A 27,496-nucleotide genomic window follows, 5' to 3' on the forward strand; every position below is an offset into this window, starting at 1 on the left:
AAAAATTTGTAAAACTGAATATTGTCTAAAAACTAGTCTAAAAAGCCTCTAAACTGAACTGTCTGTATGTTGAGTTTACGGGACAATCCCTCTTCTAACTCCATCTACTAAAATACTGAGTCTACTAAAATAATAAAATAAAATAATATCATTGAATGATGAGGACTCACTTCTAATCTAATGCTGTTGGCTGAATCTGAATCTATTTATGTGCAGTCAGGAGCCTGAGCATCCAAACTGATGATATAAGATATCATAGCGCAAAGAAAGAGTGTGCGTCAGTATGTGGAATGTATTGGTATATTAGATAGGGTAAGGCTGAATGCAAGGGTTCATATGCATGAACAATAACTAATTATATGATATAGAGTAACTGAACATGATAGTACATGGATAACTGATACTACTGTAAATACAAAGTGTGCACTAATGTACATATAAATAAATACTGTGACTAAGATTGTCTGAAGCTAAGTCCTAAATTTTGATACTGAGTAACTCATATCTGTAGTTACTAATAACTGATTTATTGATACTGCTTAACTATATGTGACAGTCCTAATTCTGTATAACTGAACTGAGTTCTATTTCGAAGGATGAAACTGAGATTACGGAAGGTAATCATCTAACCGACATAACCTAAATAAGATAAGATAATTGAGTTGGGATCCAACTTGTGACCCAAGTTAGAAGGGTATCAGTATCGTTCCATAGGTATAGACAAGCTAAAGAGTTACCCTCATCTAATAGGTACTCTAATGAGAATGGTGGAACCCTCATCTGTCAGGTTATAACAACTCATCAACCCTCAACTGTCAGGTTAGATATTTTATCCTACACTGTCTACGTAGTTCTGGAATGCAAGGATTTATTCTAAGGATCACACCCTCTGCTACGAGCTGAGATCTCATCATTGGGTTTACTCGGTGAAGAATCCTACTCCCAACTAACAGACACTGAACTGATTGTACTGAACTGATACTGAGTTTACTGAATTTTTCTTAGTTCTATAACTAAGTTCTACCGAGTTCTATAACTAAGTGAGAGTACTACTGATCATGACATGACTGAGTTTCTGTAAATTACACTGGCTCTAAGCACACAACTAAATTATCGGGTATTAAATACCCTCAGGGCTCGGTAGCATGAAAAATAAAGCATAATATACTCTTGAAAATCATAATCATTCATAGAGACATTTTCTGAAACACTTGTAGGGCATAAGCTTATACATATACTAACATCCCATAATTTCATTAATTCATTCACATGGACATTCTATCAAACACCTAGAGAGAACAACTTAATGCACATAATCATGGTTAACACATAAGCATAGAAATTACAGTGCCCTAACTTGTAAATTCATGGATTATGACATGGGAATTTCACAATTCGATGTACATGCTATTCAAACTTTATGGAATCTACAATTAATAATAAATTGGAACTAATTTAATACCAAGAACACTAATACAATCAAATTTCAAGCATATAAATCATGAATTGTAGATCTTTAAGTTTTAAAAGGGGATTCGTGGACTCTACGGGTGAAAGAGACTAATAGATGAACACCTAACATACCTTGGAATATTGGTACTTGAAGATTCTTGGAAAAATTCTTGGGATTGATCTTTATTACTTGGTGCTAGGGTTTGTTTGCTTGAGAGATAATGCTTTTAATTTTTGAGAAAATTGATTAAGAAGGACCTTTAAAAAGTTTTTAGGGATTAAATCCCGTATCTGGGCATGTAAAAATCTTGGGAAAAGACCAATTTATCCCTAAATGTCAATTTTAATTTCGAGAAATTTTTCCGACATGGAATCCTAGCGCAACATGCCAATATCGCAGAGCAACACTAGAAACTGGCAATTGTCATTTTGACATACTCCGCAATGCGCTACTAGCCTGAATGACTTTGTTTAATGATTGAAACTTAAAATAGCCATACCTTCTAACCCGATTATCAAATATAGGCAAATTTTATATCGTTGGAAAGCTAATTCAATTTCCTACATAATGGCAGGCTCTAAACTGAAAAATACTAAGTATTTAAAAAAAATTATTCGATAACTCATGAACTGAGGGTTAAGTTAAGGTTGAGAAACACGTGGTATTACAATACCTCCCCCTTGGGAACATTCATCCTCAAATGAAATTGATTAAGCCGAGACACTGATAGAATAAGTTTACACACTCAACATATATATCTGATGCATGACTACATGACTGAACTACTGACAAACTGAGCTTTCACACTAAACATTCATAGCTTATGCATAGAATACATGACTGAAGCTACTGATAAGGTAGGTTTTCATACTGAACATGCATATCTGATGCATGAGTACATGAATGAACTGACTCATCAATAATCACTAAATATGCAACAGTAATGAATACCAATTTTATAATTATATCTAAATAAGAAACTGAGTTAAGTTAAAAAAAACTGTTGCCTTAAACTGGATTTGAGTTTGCAGAGAAAAGGTGAGGATAGTTAGTCCGCATATCTGCTTATGCTTCCCAAGTATCTCCCTCAATGAACTGATTATGCCATAGAACTTTGAATAAGGGAACTTCTTTGTTCCTCAGTCTGTGAATCTGATCGTCGACGATCTAGAATGGAACGTTTTCAAAAGAAAGATCATTCTCAATATTTACATACTCTAAAAGAACTATGATTGCTAGGTCACCAATCCATTTCTTTAGCAAGGGGACGTGGAATAATGGATGCACTGGGGCTAGATCTGAAGGAAACTCAAGCTCGTAAGCTACTTTTTTTAAATGACTATGAATTTTGTAAGGACCGGCATAACGGGGACTGAGTTTTCCCTTCTTACCGAACCTTTTTACCCCCTTCATAGGAGAGATTTTCAAGAACACAAAAATTACCAATCTTAAAATTAAGATCGTTTCTCTATATATCTGCATATCATTTTGGTCGGCCCTGGGTAGGCCAAATTCTTACTCTCATTAACTGAACCTTCCCTAAGACATTGAATACTAGATCATGCCCTACTACTGTGGCCACACCAACCCTAAACCAATAAATAGGAGATCTACATCTCCTACCATAGAGAGCCTCAAATAGAGCCATCTCAATACTTGAATGAGAGTTGTTATTTTATGTGAACTCTATCAAAGACAAGTGGTCATCCCAACTACAATTAAAATTGACAACGCAGGCTCTTAGCATATCTTCTATAGTCTAAATGGTCCTTTCTACTTGACCATATATTTGATGGTGAAAGGTTTTATAGAGGTGAACTCAGGTACCAAGACCCATTTGGTAGGCTTTCCAAAAATAAGAGGTGAACTAGGTACCTCTATCTGAGATAGTGAATACTGGAACTTCATGTAACATGACCAACTCTCTGGTATAGTGTTTTACATAGTCCTCAGCTTAATAATAAGTATGGATTGGCAAAAAATAAGCTAATTTGGTTATCCTGTCTATGATAACCCATATAGAATCATATTGATGATGAGTACGAGGCAAACCCATTATAAAGTCTATGTTCACTTCTTCCTATTTTGACGTAGGAATACTAAACTCATGTATGGACCCACTAGGCTTCTGGTGCTCAAACTTAACTTTTTGACATATAGAGCACTTAGCTACAAACTCTACAATATCTCTCTTCATCCTACTCGACCAATAGATCTGTAAATTGCAATACATCTTAGTGGCCCCTGGATGAATTGAGTAATACGCATGATGTACTTCTGCAAGAATTCATTCCCTTAAGTGATCCACACCCAATACACATAGCCAACCCTAGCAATGCAATACACCATCTCTTTCTTGGGAGAAAACCTCTATTTTCTAATCTCTGACTGACTTCTTCATCTTAACAAGACTGGGATCTCTATCCTACTTTTTCTTTACCTCAGAAACTAGAGAGAATTTAGAACCGTTCTGAACCCACACACTACCTTTTGCTGAATCGACTAAGTGGACACCTAGTCGGGAAAGCTGGTGAACTTCCTAAGCTAAATTCTTCTTAATGTCCTCCACTTAGGCAACACTACCCATAGACAGTCTACTAAGAGCATAAACCACTACATTGACCTTGCCTGGGTGATATAGAATGCTTATGTCATAATCTTTCTGTAACTCTAACCACCTTCTCCGATAGAAAGTTAAATATTTTTGAGAGAAGAAATACTGAAGGCTTTTGTGATATGTGAATACATCAACATAGACCCCATACAAGTAATGCCTCATAATCTATAAGGAAAATACTACAGCTGCTAATTCGAGATTATGGGTTGGGCAATTCTTCTCGTGGGGCTTAAGCTGTCTAGAAGAATAGGCTATGACCTTATATCTCTGCATAAGGACATAACCCTAACCTACTCTGGATACATCAAAATTTACAACAAACCCATCTGAACTATCTGGTAGAGTTAAAACTAGGGGTGAGTCGAGTCTTCAACTCCTGAAAACTCTTCTCGCAGGAATCTAACCACTAAAATTAGACTTTCTTCCAAGTCAATATAGACATAAGGGATGCAATAGACGAAAACCCTTCAAAAAAACAATGGTAATATCCAGTAAACCCAAGAAACTCCTAATATTTGAGGGAGAGATGGGTCTAGAACAGTTTCTCATAGTTTTGATCTTTTGAGGATCAACTCTAATTCCATCATCAAAAATAATATTACCAAGGAACGCTAATGAACTTAGCCAAAATTTGTACTTACTAAATTTGGTGAATAGATGAGGAGTTCTGAAAGTCTAAAGAATGATTATGAGGTGATCTATCGTTATTCCTATAGGAATAGACAGGAATGTCGTTGATAAAGACTATAACGAACATATCCAAGTAATTCTTGAACACTAAATTCATTAAGTCCATAAAAGTTGATGGGCATTAGTAAGACCAAAGGACATCACTAGAAACTCAAAGTGACCATATCGGATTCGGAAAGCTATTTTTGGAATGTCACATTCTCTAACTCTGAGCTGATGATTGCCTGATCTGAGGTCTATCTTATAAAATTAACTGGCTCCCTGAAGTTGGTCAAACAAATCCTCTATTCTAGGAAGTGGATACTTATTCTTGACTCTACTTTGTTCAACTGATGGTAGTCTATACACATTCTGAGAGAACCATCTTTCTTGCACACAAATAAGACTGGTGCGCCCTATGGGGAAACACTAAGTCTAATGAATCCCCTATCTAAGACATCCTTTAACTATTCTTTTAACTCTTTGAGTTCCACTGGTGCCATTCTATATGGTGGAATAGATATGGGCTGAGTATCTGGGAGAAAGTCTACTCCAAATTCTATATCCCTAAAGTGAGAAACTCCAGGAAGATCTTTGGGAAACACATCTGAGAATTCATTTACTACTGGAACTGACTCAAGAGTTGGATCTGAGCTAGAGTCTTTCACTAACACAATATGATAGATACATCGCTTGGCTATCATTTTCTCGCTCTAAGTTATGAAATCAACTAACCCTTAAGCACTGTAGTACTACCCCTCCATTCAAGGACTGGTTTATTTAGAAACTGAAAATGAACTATTTTGTTTCTACAATCAGTTGAGGCATACTATGAGTAGAGCCAAGCTATGCTGAGAATGACATCTAAATCTGCTATCTCTAGCTCTACAAGGTCTGCTAAAGTAACTTTTTGAGATATTATAACCGGACAATTCCTGTATACCCGTTGGGATATGATAGATTTACCTACTGGGTAGAAACTAAGAAATGCTCTACTAAGATTTTTTGACTAACTCTAAAGTTAACAACTATATAGGGAGTTACGTAAGATCAAGAAGCTCCTGGATCTATCAAGGCATAACCATTTAAATGGAAGATCTGTAACATACCAGTGACCACGTCAGTTGAATTTTCCTAATATTGTCTAGATTGAATTGCATAAAGCCTGTTTGGGCATTGCCAACTTGTTGAACTAGAAGTGGCACCCTGCTAATTCAGATGACCTGATTGAGCTGAAAGACGATTATGTTGACCCTAAGAACCTAGCTGAGGATAATCTCTAACTCTGTGGCCTGGCTTACCATACCCAAAACAAACATCACTGTTGATACCAGACTTAGAGCTTGGATCTTAATTGTTGTTACTATTTTCGAACATAGGGACTGGAGTACTGTCTAAGGACAGAGCTAGAACTGAAGACTTTGAGCAAAATTAGGAATGGTTATGGCCCTCTGACTTAGGCTGATTAAAATTAAAGCTACCTGTTCTAGCTCTTATATTCAACCTCTCTCTCTCTCATCTTAGCCTATTCTATCTGCTGAGCATGGGCTGTGAGTCTTGATATGTCGATCTCCTTAATCAACAATGTTATTCTGCTCTCTTTAACTATACTATCTGACACCCTATATACAAACTTGCTCATTCTAGACCTATTGTTTGCTACTACATAGTGAGCATACCTGGATAACTGAGTAAACTTGAGGGAATACTCTTTCACACTCATACTGACTTACTTGAGATTAATGAACTCTAACACCTTGGCTTCTCTCATCTCTAAGGGAAAAAATCTCTCTAGGAAAGTAGTAGCAAACTCTTCCCACTCTATGGGCTCTATATTTGTGCCCCTGTCTACCTTCCAATTCTTAAACCATATATGAGCTATATTTTGTAGCTGATAGGTAGCTAAATCATCATTCTTTCTTGAAGTCACTCCCATAATGTCTTTAATTTTTTGAACCTGGTTGAGGAACTCCTGTGGATCCGCTTTTGACTTAGATCCTAAGAATAGGGGAGAAATTATTTGGGTGAAGTCTCAAATCCTGGCTACAGCAGTATTGGCCACTGACTTGGCCTGAATATCCTTTGACCAGTTATTCTATACTGCAACAAAATTGGCAAGAGTAGTGAATGCAACACTGAATTCTACATGGGAGACATGCTCATCCAGGGGTTCTTGCTGAACTGGTTGAGGTGCTGACTAATTTTAGATTCTCCTTTTGTTAGTCTTTTTGGAAGCCATGTTCTAAAGAAAAGGAGGAAATAGATTAGACTGAGATTTTAACTTAAGCTCATGCTTACTCGCACAACATGAATACTGAAAGAAGGGAAACTACTTCCTAAAACATCTCATAGCCTTATATCCATAAGTGTGGTGCGCTACACACCTATGCATAAGAATCTACTAGATGCGTCTTCCAGACTTTCTAGGAAACTGTTTAACCTTAGACTCTAATACCAATGTTGTAATGCCCTAAGTCTATACTCTGGACGCTACATGGTGCTTGCAACCTCAAAGGACCACAAACTAACCCACGAATGATATCTGCGATGAGCACTAAATAATATGCTAAAATAAATATAGAATAATAGGCTAAAATGCCAAAAGGTTCAAATATCCGAAATACCACTGAAATATCAATCTATAATAAAAATCAATAAACCTGAATACTGTCTGGAAACTAGTCTGAAAATTCTCTAAACTAAACTATCTTAATGTGGAGTTGATGGGACAATCCCCCAACCAACTCTATCTACCAAAATACTGAGTCTATTGAAATAATAAGAAAAAATAATATCCTCAAGTGATAAGGACTCACTACTAATCTAGTGGTGCTGGTAGAATCTGAATCTATCTATGTGCGGTCAGGATCCTGAGCATCCGAACCTATAATATCAGATATCATAGAGCAAAAAAAGAGTATGCATCAGTACGTGAAATGTACTAATATGTTAGATGGGGTAAGGGTGAATGCAAGGGTTCATATGCATGAACAATAACTGACTGTATGATATAGAGTAATGAAACATGAGAGTACATGGATATCTTATATTATAGTAAATACTTAGTGTGTAGTAATACGCGTATAAATAAATACTGTGATTAAGTTTGTCTAATGCTATGACCTAAATTTTGATACTGAGTAACTGATATCTGAAGTTACTGATAATTGATTTACTGATACTAGTTGACTGTATCTAATAGTCCTAATTCTGTAGAACTAAACTAAGTTCTATTCTGAAGACTGAAACAGAGACTATGAGAGTTAATCACCTAACCGACATGCCCCAAATAAGATAAGATAACTGAGTTGGGGTCCAACCTGTGATCCCAGTTAGAAGGGTTTTAGTACCGTGCCATGGGTAAAGACAAGCTGGAGAGTAAACCTTATCTGGTAGGTTCTCTAATGAGAATGGTGGAACCCTCATCTGTCAGGTTAAAACACCTTATCAACCCTTAAATGTCAGGTTAGATGTCTCAACCTATGCTGGCAACATAGTGCTAGAATGCAAGGATTGCTTCTGAGGATCACACCCATTACTGGTAGGTGAACCCTCATACTTGGTTTTACTCGATGCTGAATCCTACTCCCAACTGAAAGACACTGAACTGATAGCACTGAACATATACTGAGCTTACTGAATTTTTCTGAGTTTTGTAACTGAATGAGTTCTGTAACTGACTAAGATTACTACTGAACATGACATGACTGAGATTTTGTAAATTATAGTGTTTTTAGGAACACAACTAAATTATCGAGTATTAAATACCCTTAGGACTCGATAGCATGAAAAATAAAGAATAATATACTCTTGAAAATCATAATCTTTCATAAAGACATTTTCTTAAACACTTGTAGGGCACATGCCATGATTTCATTAATTCAATCATATGGACATTCTATAAATTGCCTAGAGAGCACAGCTTAATGCATATAATCATAGTTAACACATAAGCATGGCAATTACAATGCCCTAACTTGCAAATTCATGGATTATGACATAGGAATTTCACAATTGAATGTACATGCTATTCAATTTTCATGGAATCTACAATTAATAATATATTATAACTCATTTAATATCAAGAAAAATAATACAATAAAATTTCAAGAATGTTAATCATGAATCATTTATCTTGAAGTTTTAAAAGTGGATACGTGTACTCTATGGGTGAAAGGGAGCCATAGATGAACACCTAACATACCTAGGAATATTTGTTCTTGAAGATTCTTGGAGAAATACTAGATAATGATCTTTATTTCTTGGAGCAAGGGTTTGTTTTCTTAAGAGAGAATTCTTTTAATTTGGGGTAAAATTATTAAGAATGACCTTTAAAATGCTTTGATGGATTAAATCTCGTATCTGGGCATGCAAAAATCATGGGAAAAGACCAATTTATTCTTGTACATCACTTTTAATTTTAGAGAAATTTCCCTGACCTGGACCCCTGAGGCAACGCTAGAATATCATGGAGCCACAATGGAAATTGACAATTGCCATTTTGACATACTCCGTAATGCGCTACTGGCCTGAATGATAGTGTTTAATGACAAAAACTTAAAATAGCCATAACTTCTTACCCGGTTATTGGATTTAGGCAAATTTTATATCGTTGGAAATCTAATTCAATTTCCTATGCAATGTAAGGCTATAAACTTAATAATATTGTCAATTTCAAAATTTTATATTGAATAACTCTTGAACTAAGGGTTAAGTTAAGCTTGAGAAATACAAGGTATTACAAGGGTGCTCCCTAAAACCGCATAAAGAGTTATTTTTTCCATCAAACTCTGCATCATCTCCAGCATCATCATTGAAACACCTTGGATTTGATCCCTTAGAAAATTAACTAGTTGGAGTTTCTGGACAACAAATGATTAGAAGGTAATAGTCGTATATTGGGGTACGTGTTATGGTCCCTTTCTCGTATGTTAGTCAGTGTTCTTGGGATGGTTTCTTTCCAAGATACGACAAAGAACCATACTAGTTGTATGGTAGAATAGGTGTATGATGTCATCTCGTATGATTCCCAAAGTTTGGTCTAGGTGATTCTGAATAAGGTACGATTTTCATAGTATTTCTTGTATGATATGATATGACCTAGGATCTTGTATTCATATGATGGACATTTTGGAGTTCCATAGTAAGGCATAGGGTACAATATAGGATACCACTCATACCCTAGGGTACAATTTTGGTGTAGAAATTGTACCCCATATGTGTTTTTCAGCATTTAAGCTAGGGATATTTTAGACATTTACCACCTCTAAACCCTTATGACCCATGAATTATATCATTTTCTGTCCCTTTATTCTTCTCTTACAGAATATTAAAAAACTCATAGCAATCTCTAAACTTTTTCAACCGGATTAGAGGTTGGGATTTCCACAAGTGTTCTCCTAGAGGCTAAAGGGGTCAATCTTTCTATGAATTATCTTGTATAAGGCATGTGACTCTTTCCCTCATTGTTTACTGAAAATATTATGTGTTTTAAACATTGATTATGATTTATAAATGGTGGTTTTAAAGCCAAATGTTGAGGGTTTTGATGCGTAGTGATGAGTATTATTTACTCTTGTTGAAACTTGTGTTTATATATGTTTCTGGTGATGATTTACACATATGGGTGGTTCTTGATTATGGTTTAACAAATGCGTCATAAGTAACCCTATACTTGATGATTTTTAGTTTGATTTTATTCATTGTAAAGGTTTTCCCTGAATCTGTTTGTAAAAATATCTAAGAGAAATAACTCTTTACATAATAATAATATTTTTAACTTAGACAATGGATTAATTAGTAAGAATGATTTGTAAATAACTTTGTAAAGGCCTTGTTGTCTATGTAATAAGTTAATTGGTAACCTTGGTGGTTTGATTGGTTAAAAAGGGTTTAAGTCCTTAGGCATGAAAATAAATTGTGTTTGAACTAAAGCTTGTTGAAAGAATGCTAATGAAGAATGAATGGTTCTGTAAAGGTCTTGATGACCACAATTTGACTTGACATGTGATTAAAAATAAGGCATTTTTGTATTAAAGTTATTGATTGATAAATGTTTCATAGAGACCTTATGGTTATATATGGTGTTGAATTGTAACTTTGATGGATTGAATTGGCTAAGTGGGTTAGAGTCCTTCAATTTTTAACAAAGTGGATGTGAATGCATGGAAAAAGGGTTAGAGTCCCAATATTGACTATTAATGAACACGACAGCTTGAGGTTAGTGTCTACTTGCTTAATAAGATGGCTTGTGGTTAGAGTCTACTTATCAAATAAAATGGCTTATGGTTAGAGTCCACTTGCTTGGTAAAATAACTTGTGGTTACAGTCAACTTGCTTTATAAGACAACTTTAAGTTAGAGTCCTTTTGCTTAATGTAATTGAGAAGTTCAATCATCCTATCCTATGCGAGTGGGAAGTTAAACTCCTCCATTTCATGTATTATGATTAGGTGCTTTAAAATGGATGCTAAGCCCTTGTTCCCTTTCCTGACACTTAATGTATCTATAAATCTATATATATACCTATGTATATTAATGTGGTTTTTTATGATGGTCTGACTTGGTTTTAATAATGACACCTTTTTATCCTTAACCTTAAGTTACATGCTAGCGCTCTAATCACGAACCATCTTTGGACACTGTGTCCCCATGCGACATAGGGACCAGAGCTTTTTCTTCTCTATTTGTGTAGTGACCAGGTGTTTGAGCAATTTGTGTATTGATATTGAAGTTGTAAGCTTTCATACTTCAAAAGGAATACATTTCATAGTCGTTTTATCATATGTAATAGAATTGTTTTACTCTTGGTTTTTGGCTATTGTCGGGTGCAAGTTTCAATATATTATAGATATTGGATTATTAGAGGCTTGCGAACGACTATGGACTCAGGCATATTGGCTTAGTATATGACACTAATGGATGGATTAGACTCTTCTTAAGTTATGATTATTAGTCGTTTTCTGCTTTCTTGTTATATAATAAGAGTTCATTTGATACTTGTGTAATAATGTGATAGTTGGGTTAGTTTAATGGGGTGATGTCCGATCTTTGTGGGGCTTGAGGTGCCAATTATGATACAGCTCCATTTTGGGTCATGTCAAGATGGTGTTAGAGCTTAGGTTCATGGTCAGATGGTTTTTCATAAATTCATGTCAAGTATAGTCACTTTTAGATCATGTCTCCAAGAAGATCTGATGTTCTGAAAAATCCTTTTGTCCCAACAGAGGACAATATGGACGGAGCTCATCCATCTTATAGAGTCTAGACCTAATCTACAGGTCGAGTTTTTGATGGTCTTGGAGTTCCACGGTTCCCTATAGTCCTTCCCTTATTCCTCAAACTAACATGATAAATGCTAAGTTTTGTCAATCGATTTATATGATTTCTCAGTTGGTGGCTTCTCAGGCTGAGTTTGGTGCATCTGTTACTCCATCTTCTGAGGCCACAAGGGTTGGCCAGTTCATAAGGTTGAGTTCTCTAACCTTTATTGGTGTTAAGGTAGAGGATGATATTTAAGGTTTTCTTGATGAGATGGAAATGATTTTTAGAGTTATACATACCACTAATGTCTAAGGGGTGGAGTTTGCATCCTATCAGCATAAGGATGTGTCATAACAATGATAAAAAGAATGGGATAATGCAAGGGCTGATATTGATGAGTCATCTTTTTAGCAGGATTTCTCTAATGCATTTCTTGACCATGTGTTTCCTCAGGAGTCGAGGGAAGCAAAAGCACAGGAGTTTGTTAATTTGAGACAAGAAAAGATGTCAGATAATAAGTATGCCTTGACGTTTTATCAATTATCTTTGTATGGTCTAGAGATGGTTTCTAGGATTAGGGCTAGAATGCATAAGTTTGCGATGGGACTGCCTCATAAGTTTGTCCTAGATAGCAAGATAGATATGTTGATCAAAGACATGGACATCTATAGATAAGTTATGTATATGCAACAAGTAGATAAAGAGACAAAAAATAGGTTGAGATAGATAAAGGGCAGAGGAAGAGGTCTCAATTTTTTCAACAAAGTGAAGGCCAATAGTTTAGTGGTAAGTGGCCTAAGAGGAGGAATTATGTAAGTCCCAACTCCTATTCTATGTCTAGTGCACCCTTCTTGAGGTCGTCGGGAGAGGAACATTTTCAAATTGGTAATGCTTCTAGGGAACAAGTTGCCCAGTTTTATGGCAGTAGGTCCCAATCATTACCATACTACCCTCTTTGTAGATTCAATGGTTTTCATCATCATGGCAAGTATGAGAAGGGTAAAATAGATGTTTTAGATATGGTCAGATTGGGAACTCGCAGTGAGAGTGCCCTTCTCTAGCCGCTTCTTAGGCCAATAGGGCCCTTATTGCTACTTTATCTACACATATACCGAAGGGATCTGTTTTTTCTTCTGCTTCTATTCCTAGTATTGACACTTGGAAAAATCAATTATATGCACTTATTACTTGCCCTAAGTTAAAGGCATCACCAAATATTATTGCGGGTATATTGAAACTTTTCTCTCGTGATGTGTATTTTTTACTTGATTTGGGGTCCACTCTCTCTTATGTGACCCTATTTATGAATGTGTATTTTGGTTTTGGTCCCGAGTGTCTAAAAGTTTCTTTTTCTATCTCAACGTGAGTCAGAGACTCTATGGTTATCAAAAGAGTCTATAGTGGAGGAGTGGTAGCTATTTGTAGTAAAGAAGTTCTCTAGATTTAATAGAGTTGTACATGGTTAATTTTTATGTTATTATAGGGATGGATGCATTACATTCTTTCTATGCTTCCTTAGATTGTTAGACCCGTAAGGTCATGTTTAAATTTCCTAATGATTCAATCATTGTGTAGGAAGGGGGTTCTTTAGTGCCAAAGGGGAGGTTCATTTCATATCTTAGAGCCCAAAAGTTGATTTCTAATAGGTGTTTTTATCATTTGGTCTGAGTTAAAGATTCTAACTATTAAGGTCTTTCTCTAGAATCTATTCTTGTGGTTAATGAGTTTCTCAAGCTCTTTCCCGATGAGCTTCCTAGTATTCTTCCCGATAGGGAAATTGATTTTGGGATTGATCTTATTTCAGTCACTCGTCCTTTTTCCTTTCCTTCATGTAAAATATCTCCAGTTGAGTTTAAGAAACTTAATTAGGAATTAAGGATCTCTTAGATAAAGGTTTTATCCATCCTAGTGTGTCTCCTTGGGGTACTCTATTGTTTTTTGTGCGCAAGAATGATGGTTCACTTTGGATGTACATTGATTAACGTTAGTTGAATAGGGTGACCATAAAGAAGAAGTATCCTCTTCCTAGGATCGATGATTTGTTTGAACAACTTCAAGGTATGGAGTTTTACTCTAAGATTGATCTTAGGTTGGGTTATCATTAGTTTAAGATAATAGAGGTTGATATCTTGAAGACTACCATTAGGACTCGATATTGCCACTATGAATTCCTAGTAATGTATTTTGGGTTGACTTATACCCCAACAACATTCATAGATTTGATTAATAGGGTCTATTATCTATTGCTAAATGTGTTTGTCATTTTCTTGATTGATGACATCTTGTACTACTCTAAGTGTGAGGTAGACCATATCCATCACCTTTGTGTTGTGTTGCAAACCTTAAATGATCATTATTTGTATGCCAAGTTCGCAAAGTGTAACTTTTAGTTGAAAGATGTGACTTTCCTTGTTCAAGTTATCTCTAGTGAAGGGATATGGTAGATCCACAAAAGGTTGGGGTGCTGAAGAAATAGCCTAGACCCACGACTCCAATCAATATTCTGAGCTTCTTAGGTCTATTCGGTTACTATAGGAGATTTGTGGAAATTTTTTTGACTATAGGTTCATCATTGACTAAGTTCACCCTGAAGAAGTTCAAGTTTTTGAAGTAGGATACACGTGAGAATAATTCTGAGAAGTTGAAGGATAAGTTAATTTCATCTCCAATTTTGACCTTGCCCGAGGGTAATGGAGACTTTGTAGTATATTACGATGCTTTGTGTGTTAGGTTGGGTTGTGTGTTGATGCAACATGGTAGGCTAGTGGCCTATGCTTCTAGGCAATTGAAAATTCATGAGATGAACTACCTAATCATGAGTTGGAGTTGTTAGATGTAGTATTTTCATAGAAGATTTGGCATCACTATCTCTATGTGGTTGATGTTGACATATTTTCTGATCATAAAAGCCTATTATATGTGTTTACTCAAAAGGATTTGAATGTCAGATAAAGGAGATGGCTTGAGTTACTAAAGGACTATGATATGAGTCACTATTACCCACCAGGTAATGCTAACCTAGTTGTTGATGTTATTAGAATGTTATCCATGAGGAGTTTATCTCATCTGGAAGAGGATAAGTAGGGGTTGGTGAAGGACATTCATCATTTGGCTAATCTTAGAGTTCGTCTCACGAACTCTGAAGATGGTGGTATATTTGTGCATCAGGTATTGCAGTTGTCTCTTATTGTTGAAATAAAACAAATAAAATGTTAGATCCTAATTTGATGAATATTATGAGTAATGGGGGTCAGGAAAAGGCTTTAAATTTTGCAATTGGTGATGCTAGTAAATTGAGGTACCTAGGTAGGCTAAATGTTCCCGATGTTGATGAATTAAGGGAATGGATTATGATTGAGGTTCATGGATCTCGTTATGCTATTCATCTTAGTTCTACGAAGACTATTCATGAAATTAGGGAGTTCTATTGGTGGTATAATATGGAATGAAATATGGCTAGCTATGTTGCTAAGTGTATGGTGTGTCAAGAAGTAAATGTTGAACGCATAAAACCTGGAGGTTCGTACTAAGAGATTAAGTTGCCCGAATGGAAGTGGGAGTAATCAATATGGATTTTGTCACCAGACTTCCTTGGTCTCGGAACCAATTTAATTCAGTTTAGGTCATAGTGGATAAGATGACCAAGTCCGCTCACTTCTTACCGATTAGAAATAGTTATGCGGTGGAGGATTATGCTAAGTTATATCTTGCACAGATTACGAAGTTGGAAAGTGCTATAGTTTCTATCATCTCGGATCGTGGTACTCCATTCTCATCTCATTTTTAGAGGTTGTTTGAAAAAGTTTTATGGATGAAGGTGTGCCTTAGTATCGCTTTCCACCCACAGATGGATGGAAAAGAGAAGAGGACCATTCACACTTTGAAAGATATGCTCTGTGCATGTGTGATTGATTACGGTGGTAGTTGGTACAACCATTTTCCTTTGATTGAATTCTCCTCTAACAATAGATATGACTCTAGCATTGCTATGGCTCCTTTTGAGGCATTGTATGTTAGGAGATGTCGTCCTCCTATTAGGTGGTATAAGGTTTGTAAGGTTAAGCTGCTTGGCCCAAATTTAGTTCAGCAAGCCTTGGAGAAGGCGAAGGTGATTCATGATAGGTTAAAAGGTGCTCAATGTCGCTAAAAGTCCAATACAGATGTGAGGCATAGGGATTGGGAGTTTAATGTTGGAGATTGGGTATTCTTGAAGGTGTTTCCCATGAAGGGAGTGATGCAGTTTGGTACGAAAGGTAAGCTTAGTCCCCTCTATGTTGGTCCATATTTGATTTTGAAGATGGTTGGTAATTTTTCCTATGAGATGGAGTTTCCCCATAGTTTTATCCCCTTTTGTTGGTATTCCTTTTGTCCTTGTTGTGAAAATGTGTAGCTGATCCTTCATTACTTGTTCCCTTGGAGGATGCTGGTATTTAAGATTATTTGTCCTATGAGGAGGCCCTGGTGAGGATCTTGCATCGACATATTAAATGGTTGTGAATGAAGGAGGTGGCTTTAGTGAAGGTTCTATAGAGGAACCAAAAGCCAGAGGAAGCTACTTGGGAGGAAGAAGAATACATGAAGTCCAAGTATCAAAATTTTTTTTTCATCCTGAAAACTTGTGCTAGAGGTATCTGTCAGTTTTCTTATCTTTTTTGTATATCTTTGCTTTCTTACTTGGTTAAATATGTGAGTTTGATGTGTGATAATGTATTAAATTATACTTGTGATTGCCTTATCCATCATTCGAGGACGAGTGATCATAGTGGGGGAGAGTTGAAAGACCTTAGCTTTGAACCCTAAGAAAATTGGCTAGTTGGAGATTCTGGACAACATACCACTAGAAGATACTAGTCATATGTAGGGGTACGGGTTAGGGTCTCTCTCTTATATTTTAGTCAGTATTTTTGGGTTGGTTTATGCCCAAGATACGACTAAGCATCATACTAGTCTTATGGTAGGATATGAGGTTTATGATGCCAAGCCATATGATGCCATAAGTTTGGTCTAGGTGATACTAACAGAGGTAAGGTCTCCATGGTACTTATCGTATGATAGGATACGACCTAGGCTATTTTATTCATATTTTCGAAAGTTTGGAGGTATATGTTAAGTCATAAGGTATGACATAAGGTACCACTCGTACCCTAGGGTATAGTTTAGTGTGGAAGTTCTACCCCTTTGTGTGTGTGTTTTTAACTTTTAAGCTGGGGATATTTTAGACATTTTCCACCCCTAAACCCTTATGACCGATGACTTTTAACATTGCTTTTCCCTTCATTCTTTACTTGGACAAGATCAAAACATTTCAAAACACTCTCTAAACTTCTTCAATAAGATTGCAGGCTAGAGTTTCCACAAGTGCTCTTCTAGAGGCTAAGGGGTCATGTTTTTTCCGTCAATAATCTTGTATAAGGCATGTGACTCTTTCCCTCATTGTTATTTCAAAATATCATGTGTTTTTAACATTGATTATGATTTCTAAAAGGTGGTTTTCAAATCAAATGTTGAGGGGTGTGATGCATAGTGATGAACATTATTTACTCTTGTTTAAACTTACGTTTATACATGTTTTGGTGATTGTTTGCACATGTGTTTGGTTGTTGATTTTGGATTAACAAATGGGTCATGTGTAACCCTACTCTTGATGATTTTTTACTTTTATTTCGGTAATGGTAACTGTATGCCCTCAAGGTGTTTCAGAAAATGTCTAAGATAAATAACTAGCTATATGTTAATAGCGTTTTGAACTAAGGCAATGGCTTAATGAGTAAGAATGATTGCTAAATGATGATGTAAAGGCCTTGTTTTTCATGTAATGAGTTAACTGGTAACCTTGGTGATTTTATTGGTTTAAAAGGGTTTGAGTCCTTAAGCATGAAATTGAATTATGTTTAACCTAAAGCTTGGTGTAAGAATAATAATGAAGAATGAATGGTTTGGTAAAGGTCGTCATGACCACAATTTGACTTGAATGGCGATTGAAACTAAGGCATTGTCCTATTAAAGTTATTTATTGATAAGTAGTTCATAGAGACCTTGTGGTCATGTATAGTGTTGAATTGTAGCCTTGATGGCTTAAATTAGCTAAGTGGGTTAGAGTTCTAAAATGTTTAACTGAGTTGATGTGAATGCATGGACAAAAGGGCAAGAGTCCTAATGTATAATAGTAATTGGCACAAAGGCTTGTGATTAGAGTCCACTTACATAATAAGATGGCTTGTGGTTAGAGTTCACTTGTCTAATAAAACGACTTGTGATTAGAGTCCACTTGCTTAATAAAATGAGTTGTGGTTAGAGTCTACTTGCTTAATAAGACGGCTTGAATTAGAGTCCTCTTGCTTAATAGAAGTAGGAAGTTCAAACTTCCTAACCTACGCGAGTGGGAGGTTAGAGTCCTCCGCGTTATTGATCATGATTGGGTGCATTCGAGAGCCCGTATATATCATTAATTTTCTCCGCCCCAAAGTTCACTTCCTTCCCTTAAATCCGGATGACCATAGTGATTGGTTCTATGAAAGATACTACGCTAAGATTAGCGTAGAATTCCCATACCTATGACTTATTCTCCTTGCAAGGATCCGGGGCGATGCACCACAATCCAGTGTCCAGGAGTCTATTAAGAAATGTCTTGATCTTTTCCGGCACTTTTTCCAAAGAATATTACTCTCTCCGGAAGCATCTTTATCCTTAAAAGGTCACCATAGTATAGAGTGTGGCACTTGGAGGCCATGAATCGAACTTGATCATAGTCTCCCATGATATCAACCTAAAAACATGAGAACAACACAACAACATTAAATATTGACATTTTCATGTGCAAACTAAGCTTTGTTGTTTACTAAAGCTCATGGGATGGTTACATAGTGGTATTAAGAAAACAACTAGAAGTGCTAGATTTTTAGCCCATGCTTGAGTTTAGCCTTAGATATGGCAACCATGGGACACTGAGCCGTTCTTACGGTACCGAATCACAATTGCAATATCTAAGGCCAGTCTGAGCCATAATTTTCAACTGTCAAAGATTCTAATTTCGGGACCAAATTGTGTTCCAAAATAACAATTAATCATTAAGAACATTGAGCAAGGATTCTAAGTACTCAATCATGACCTAAAAGTGAGAAAAAAATAGTTATAGACCTATTTTGGTAATTGATCGAGCACTTGATGTGCACACTACATTTTACTCAAATTCAAACACAATTTGGGTACTCAAGACTTCCCTACATGTGTGAACACTATTCCTAACATCTAACCACCATGCAAGTGTGATTCTATAATTATTTAGCAACGAAAAGCATAGTATTAGGCCTTTCCTATAACATGCATTCTATGCCCTATTTTCAACAAATAAAGTATGAATTCAACGCACTTACTGGAGGAATTGATGCAAGATGGATGCTACAATGCTTTTGGATTCCCAATTTATAACTAGGAGTAGGTATAATTTTCAGAGAGAACTTGGAGAGTGAGTGTGAGAAAATGGCAAACCTATGGTCTTTTAAACCTAAAATGACCACGGACGTGGGTCAAAGTCCATGATCGCGAACAGGAGGGTGATCTCGATCACGGAGGCATGGGGCTCATGATTGTAGGAGGGTATTTTTGCACCTCTATTATCCCCTGGTCAGCTTATTACTCCATTTTTACAGACTTTCCCCTGTTGAGTTCAACATGCAAAAATTTCAGACTTTCCCCTTCTCAACTTAGTCAAAAACACTCCAAAGTGATACAAATGCATGGAGTAATCAATGAAAAAATTGAAATCTATGCCACTAAATTAATAATAAAGAATCAGAGCCACTTTAGTGGCATTTTTAGGTTGCCTCTCATATTGAGCCTTATTTATCGTCATGGGACTACTTCCTTCATCTTTTTAAAGTTGGATACATAAGGAATCCATCATTCACTTCCTCATTTTCAACATCGATAATCGATACCACTTGAAGCACCATGGGTTATTTCTTCATTTTGCATACCCGGATGGACACTTCACCATCATGAACTCTAAACCTTATTTCCCCAATGTGTAAATCAATAAGGGCTTTCTTGTAGCAAGGAATGGTCGACCAAGGATAATATGCACATCATGGTCCATCTCACAATTGATCACCACAAAATACACCGGAAAGATGAATCTATCAAAATTCACCAACACGTTAAATAAAAATCAACTAGTTTCTTGATAGACGGTCCACCATCAAAAGCCTCATCGACGTTGGGGTAGGGATACTCAAGGTAAGCCTATAATATATTTCAAAGGGTATGAGATTAATACTCACACAAAGGTCGTATAAATATTTTTCAAACTTATGTGTCTCGATGGTCCATGGAGTTGTAAAAGCCCCGGGGTCCTCTTTCTTTTCCACTATTACGGTACTCATGATAGCACTACACCTATGGGTAACTTCAATGGTGTCACCTTTAACAAGATTATTATTTGACATCAATTTCTTCATAAGCTTAGCATACCTCTGAATCTGTTGGATTGCCTCGGGTCAAGGGATATTGACAGAGAGGTTGCTAAGATTAGCCAAGAATTTATTGACCTTGTCATTCTCCTCTTTTCTCTTAAGCCTTTGTTGAAAAACACAAGGGATTTGCATTGGGAAATGTATCACTTTGTGGCTCCTCATTTTTTCCCACCTCTTCATCAATTTCCACTAATTTTTTTTCTCCCCTTCTTTTTGTGATATTGGGGTTTCTTTTCTTAGCTCAACCACAACCTTTTTCTTCCCATTCATATGCTCAATGTTTGGCAGTTTTGAACCCACGCTTTCTTCCTCAACTTCTCTCAAATGATCCCTAAGGTTCTTGCCAATCCTAGTGATTATGGTTTCAACTTGAGCATCATTTTTTGGATTCACAACGATGTCACAAGAAAGACCTCCTTTTGGTCAACTATTAAGTTTAGTGGGGATTGGCCTAATTTTAGTCTCCAATTGTTTAATCGATGCAGAGTGAGACATAACCGTTTAGATGATTTCCAAGAAATCGCCTTTTATTTCATGGACCATATTATCAGTTCCCTCTACTTTCATCAAAATTCTTTCAAAGACATCTTTAATTTCGTATTTGTCGGGGACAACGAGATTTGCATCTTTATTTTTTTCTCCATCATGAGGGGGCACATAAAGATTATATTCTCGATATTTGTCCCTCTACTCAAGTTCACAATCATGATGCATCCAACCTTGGTTCCCACCTTTCCTTTCATAGGCCAGAAGGGAACTCCCTAAATAGTTTGCCAAATACTAAATCTTGTCATCAAGCCTATTGGCCTCTTCATCATTATAGGCCTTGGATGACATGACATTCACCATTTTTGTGGGTGCACCCATCACATGCTTAGTTAAAAGCTCCAATTGCATCATCATTTTTTCCATGTTTTCCTTCCCCTCTTCATCTCTCTTCTTTTGCTCTTTACCAACAAATAAGGTAGTATGGTAGTCTTTTGGTACCTCAGCATCATGGTTATGCCATCCCCAATTTTGCTAGGTCACTTTCTCAAGAAAGGTTGTAGTCACATGGTAAGCCAACTTTACAAGAGATCCCATCACCATATTGTCTACCACATTTTTGTTGAGCGGATTAAAAGCCCGATAGAATAATTGGAGAAGAATCTTCTCTGAGACATCGTGGTTAGGACATTGAACGAGTTTTCCATTGAATCTTTCCCACACCTCATACACGGGTTCACCATTCAATTTCCATAAGTTAATGATTTCATCAGGCAATTGTAACATCTTGGATGGGGGAAAATACCAATCAAGAAAGGCAATGGTAAGTTCATCCCATAAAGTAATTTAACCTTCTAGGAGAGAGTGAGGAAACAATACCGCCGCACCCGTTAGAAAGAATGGAAGGAGACACAACCGGATGGACTCTTAGGTTATGTGTGCAATATCAAAGGGTGCACACACTTCTACAATTTTTTTCAAATGCAAGTTGCGTCCTTATAAGATTGCCCCTACAAAAAGTCCCTACATTTGTAGCATATGCAACATAACACTCATAACGTGGAATACCACGTTGTTATGAGTAGGAGGGATACAAATGGTATTTGTACGCCTAATATGATTTAATTTCTCATTATCATCAAAGGGGCCATCGAAAGACCCGGCAATACTTGCATTGTAACTCATAGTTCTTGAATGCTATGGAGATCACCTAAAAGGAAACGAAAAATACCAAAAAAAACACACACCACTACGAGTATACTCTAAGTAACAATCAACACCACATAACTAAAAGAGAAACTTCACTCCCTGACAACGACACCATTTTTATAATGCTCACCTATAACATTTAAATTGGTAGAGAATGATCGTTATCAATAGCTTAACTTATGTTGAGGTCCAATCAGTGAGGAAAAAAATTAGATTTATTGTCCTATGGGTTTTAATATTTATTAAAAAGATACACGTAATGTAGACAGTAAAATTCAAGATTTGAAATGGGGGATTGATTAGGAATAAGGAATGATCAATGTATATTCAAGTTAACAAACTAAAGGCCACAAATGTGATTAAAAATTCAAGGTGAGAAAAATCTTGGGATTATATCTACCTAAGGGCATGTTATGCATGTATGCATGATAATTTGATGCAAACTCTAGTCATTAACAATATGGTAGGCTAGGTGGATGTTCATTGAGGATAGTTTGTCAACAAAACCTCAAGAATATCACCCATTGATCCTTAAAGTATCTAAGAAGTGTTTCAATTAAAACCACCTAATACCTCAATCGAGCATCCTTATTTCAAGGAAGGTGCACAAGACATATCCAACTATCTACTCACTCTTATTTCTAAGATAGTGAAAACATAGCAAACTACATCCATTATTTTCCACTATTACTTTGTCACTCATATCCCTGTTTCAAGGATGATATGGGTTCCAAAAGTTCACCCACATCCCTCTTCTAAGGATGATGTGATCTGTCAAGAACTTGGAGTTTTCACCCAATGAATCCATCTTGGGCATTTGGAGTATTCACCCACAAACCCCAACTAATTCAAACAAGCAATAGTGAAACCCATCATCAACAGACTAGAAACTACATAAAAACATCACAACCCATACTAAATTGCACCTAGTTCAACATAATCCCAAGACAAGAAAGTTTAGCTACTCATGTAGTTAAATAGAAGAAATATACCAAAAGATTCATTCAAAGAATCCATGGCAATGGAAAATTAGAAGATTCTTCAATTTCATGAACTCAAAATTGGAAAATTCAAACACAAAAGTTTTCCCAATTAGTAGGGTTACAAATTCTCAGAAACTTTATTCCAAATGGGAAAGGTTTTTAACATTATAAGGTATTTGGGGTCGTCTGGGAAAAATGACAGAACTACCCCTAAGCATAAAACCCATCTAGCTACAATCGCTGAAGCTTTTCCGTAATTGCGGCAGCCACAATCGCACTAAGAGTACAAAAATTATGAACCTTTGATCAATTTTTACTGACCACGATTGTGGACTTCAAACCGAGATTGCGGTAGTTGAGACCAAATTCTTCTCCAGGTCTTCCAGCTGCACTTCTCCTTTCTTTTTTATCCTTTTAAGTTCAAATCCATATCATTCTTTCTCATCACTCGTAAGACTTGAAAATGTGGAAATTAGTGCATTCAATCAAAAATTTGTCTTATTCATACGTTCAAATCATAGTAATATGCATGAATTTTGAATGCAAATGAGTGGTAAATTCACAATTCATCACTTCCTAAGATAGTTAGTGGGATAAGTATTGGCATGTAACTCATGAAAAGTTATAAACACTATGTCCAAATTATGTCAACCATATGGACATATTCATATATACATATATTTGATGTTGGGATAGGGTAAGGGTTATGAACATGATAGTTTAAAATAATTAGTCTAGACTCTACCGCTTGACCTATCTTAAAGGCAATCATGGTCTATATGGGTTCAGCTCCCCCTACTGAAAAGACCTAGTACGTGTTGAACTTATGAACCAAGAAAAGTTTAATGGAGAATGAAAGCCTCCTTGGGCAATAGCTTGTCACGACCCGACCCCGAGCCTAGCCGTTATGGGTATCTCAAGCCCATCATGGACCAGAGACCACCCGCATAGTCTATCTAATCAAAACATGATATAGTGTAATAGCAAAAGTAATTTAAGTAAACATATGGAAGATAAATAACCAAGACAAAGGTTTTAACATCCCAAACAAATATCCTAATCCATAGTTGTCCACAAAAGTCTCTAAAATAATTCGAATATCAACAACGTCGGGACATCCCCCCCGATCGTGGCCAAGAAAAGGTAATCAAATAAATGAAAAGAATCCAATAGGATTTTGATACTCATAAGGAAAGTAATGAAATGTACGACCTTCAGGAAAGTGGAGGCTCACCACTTCAATGCAACCCTACCAACGAACCAAAATCCACAAAAAAGGTAAACAGGAGTAAATGAGTGTCCTCATGCCTTACATTATGAAACAATTTAGCATCCTAGGGCGGTTAGCGGGGAAAGTCCTAGCATGTAACTCACGATTGGAGTAAAATAATTTCATTTCACAAATCAAGTCCATCTCAATGTACATGTTCACATACATGCATACATACATATATATAAAGCTGGGATAGAGAACAAGGTTTAACAGGGGTTTAAAATCATTATCCTTAACTATGTAGCTTCAACAATCATAATGGTACCCACAGCTATAAGGGTTCAACTCTCCTCTCTAAAAGGGACCTAGTGTGTATTAGCTGCATAAAATAGAGAGAAGTCCAAAGAAAGCCCAGGGAATCAATGACCCCATGCTAATCAAAGGTATATATATATATACATATATCAAGTGTGAATTATGACACGGACATGAAGACCCCCATGCCAGCAAATATGGTTCCCAGAAATGATCCTCTTGGGACATCTTCCTTCCACATCTAGCTACACAACCCCTATTAATCCCAGTTAAAACATTTTTCCATAACCCATCCATTAACCAATAATCATTTATTTGGGATATTTATTATTTATATCATCATACCAATATGCTTGCATGCTTTAAAAATCAGGTCGTTCTAATTAGCCACGACCTCTGGGAAATCCACAACCCCCAAGGTCCAATTTAAAATCAAACCACCTTCCATTAACCTTCAATGCAATAAACGGTTTCAAAATTAGTTTCAATATTCATATATCTATGTTTCAAATCCAATTTCATAAGGTGGGTTGAGGTTATTTCAAATTTCAATACCAAAATCTATACAATAAAGGGGGAGGGGGGGGGATCCACAACCTCCACATTTATCAAGTCAATTTGGGGAAATACATGACCCACATCCCAATTCCCATGCCCATGCACAATTTAGTTAAAAACCATGCAATAAAGAATGTATAACAAATTAAAAAACCATGGGAAAACTAACCAAGTAGGAGTCATTCAAAATACTTAACCCATCATACAAAACCCAATAAGTAGATCCATATAAACCATAATTAAACCCATTCTTTTTATAAAAGAAGTTTAGGAAAGAGGTACATGACCGAGAATACAAAGAAATTAGAGAGAAAGCACAATTTGGAGCTCTAGATGATCAATTCCTGAAACCTTAACCTTGCTTTTGATTAAGGAATTTGAGAGTGAAGAGAGCAATTATGACTTGTTAAATAATGAAAAATAATGTCCCTTAGAGCATTTAGGTTTTAGAAGTTATGTGTAGAAGGAAGGGAAATGACCAGAGTGTCCTTAATTATAAATGTAGAAAAATTATCTGCAATCGCTATGGGTCACCTCAGGACCCGTGAGGATTGGTAATGAGTTGACACCACGACTCATAGTCTAGGCAGAAAGTTTGGGCCTTTATACTTGTTTGGTCAAGAGTCTCTTATCATAACTTGTGACATCACCATATGACTCATGAGGTCCAAATAGTGGTCTCAACAGAAACCATGTGATCTCAACAGAAACCATCGATAACTTATTGGTCAGGCTATAATTTCCACCTTACGACTCGTGAAGAGTCTTCACATCTCATCAATTGGGCCGTAGCCTGACGAGTAAACACAACAACAAGAGAATTTTCAGATATAATAACCTTGGATGTTATATTTACCCCTCCCCCCAGGATCATTCGTCTATAAATGAGGAGTCAAGGAATCCATTAATAGGATACAAGAAAGAAAGAATGCATTCATAAGAAAAAATTTGAGAGTCCATAAGAAAAAGAATGGGAATCATACCTCAAGCATTTTCATCAAAAGAGGGGAACAAGAACGTTTATTTAGACTTGATATCCTCATCGACTTACCAATTATCTTCCTCAACATTTTGATTCCTCTAAAGGACTTTTACCAAAGTCACATACTTACTCTTCAATCTATGGACATTCCTATACAAATATTAACTGGGACTTCCTATATGACAAGGAATCAAAAATACAAATAATTTCCAAAAGGACAATCAAAGAGGGATCAGCCACACATTTCTTCAACATTGACACATGGAAGATCGGATGAATAAAACCCAAACTCGCAAAGAACTACAATTTATAAGCGACATTCCCCACCCTTCTTAATATGAAATATGTACCAGCATAGCGGGGTTTGTGCTTTCCCTTCTTTCAAAATTGCATCACTCTTTTCATAGATGATACTTTTAAGAATACCAATCACCTACACCAAACTCCAACTCCCTTTGCCTCACATCTGTATAAGACTTTTGGTAACTTTGAGCCATATTAAGTCTCTCTCTAATCACCTTAGTCCCTAAAACTTTCTAAGAAACACCAAAAGTTAGAAGAAAATTATGTTCCTCGATCTGAAATAATGTAAAAATGGGCACCATGCAATGTAACTATCTCCTCAATAAGCAACATGGCATAGATCTCACCAGAGTAGGTAGTCCTTACAGGGAAAAAGTGAACCGACTTAGTCATCCTATCTATAATGACCTAAATCTAATCATACTGATTGCGGGACCACGAATGATCTATAACAAAATCCATATTGATCATACCCACTTCCACATGGGAAACACAATATCTTGAGACACGTCGCCAGGCCTCAAGTGCTTAACCTTCACTTGCTGTCACACCATACACTTAGCCTTGAAGTTAGCCATATCATTCTTCATGTTGTTCCACTAATAAATATCTTTTAAATCATGATACATATTTATCAAACCTGGATGAACTGCATACCTCAAATCATGAGCCTTAGTTAAAATCCTCTCTCGTAGCCCATCAACATAAGGAACACACAATATACATTGATACCTCAGGACTCCATTACCACAAATCTAAAATTCCATAACCTTTTGCTGATCAATATCATCCTTGACCTGCATAAGAATGGGATCCAAAACTTGTTTCTCGTTAACCTTGACACTAAGAGATGATTTATCCACTCTTTGGATAATCACCCCTCAATCCTCAAATTCGAAAAGAAGAACTCCTAAATTATCCATCTGGTGAATATTCTTCACCAATTATCACTTCTCTTCATCCACATGAGATAAG

The sequence above is a fragment of the Capsicum annuum genome, chromosome 4 (assembly GCF_002878395.1).
Source record: "Capsicum annuum cultivar UCD-10X-F1 chromosome 4, UCD10Xv1.1, whole genome shotgun sequence".
Classification (NCBI taxonomy): domain Eukaryota; kingdom Viridiplantae; phylum Streptophyta; class Magnoliopsida; order Solanales; family Solanaceae; genus Capsicum; species Capsicum annuum.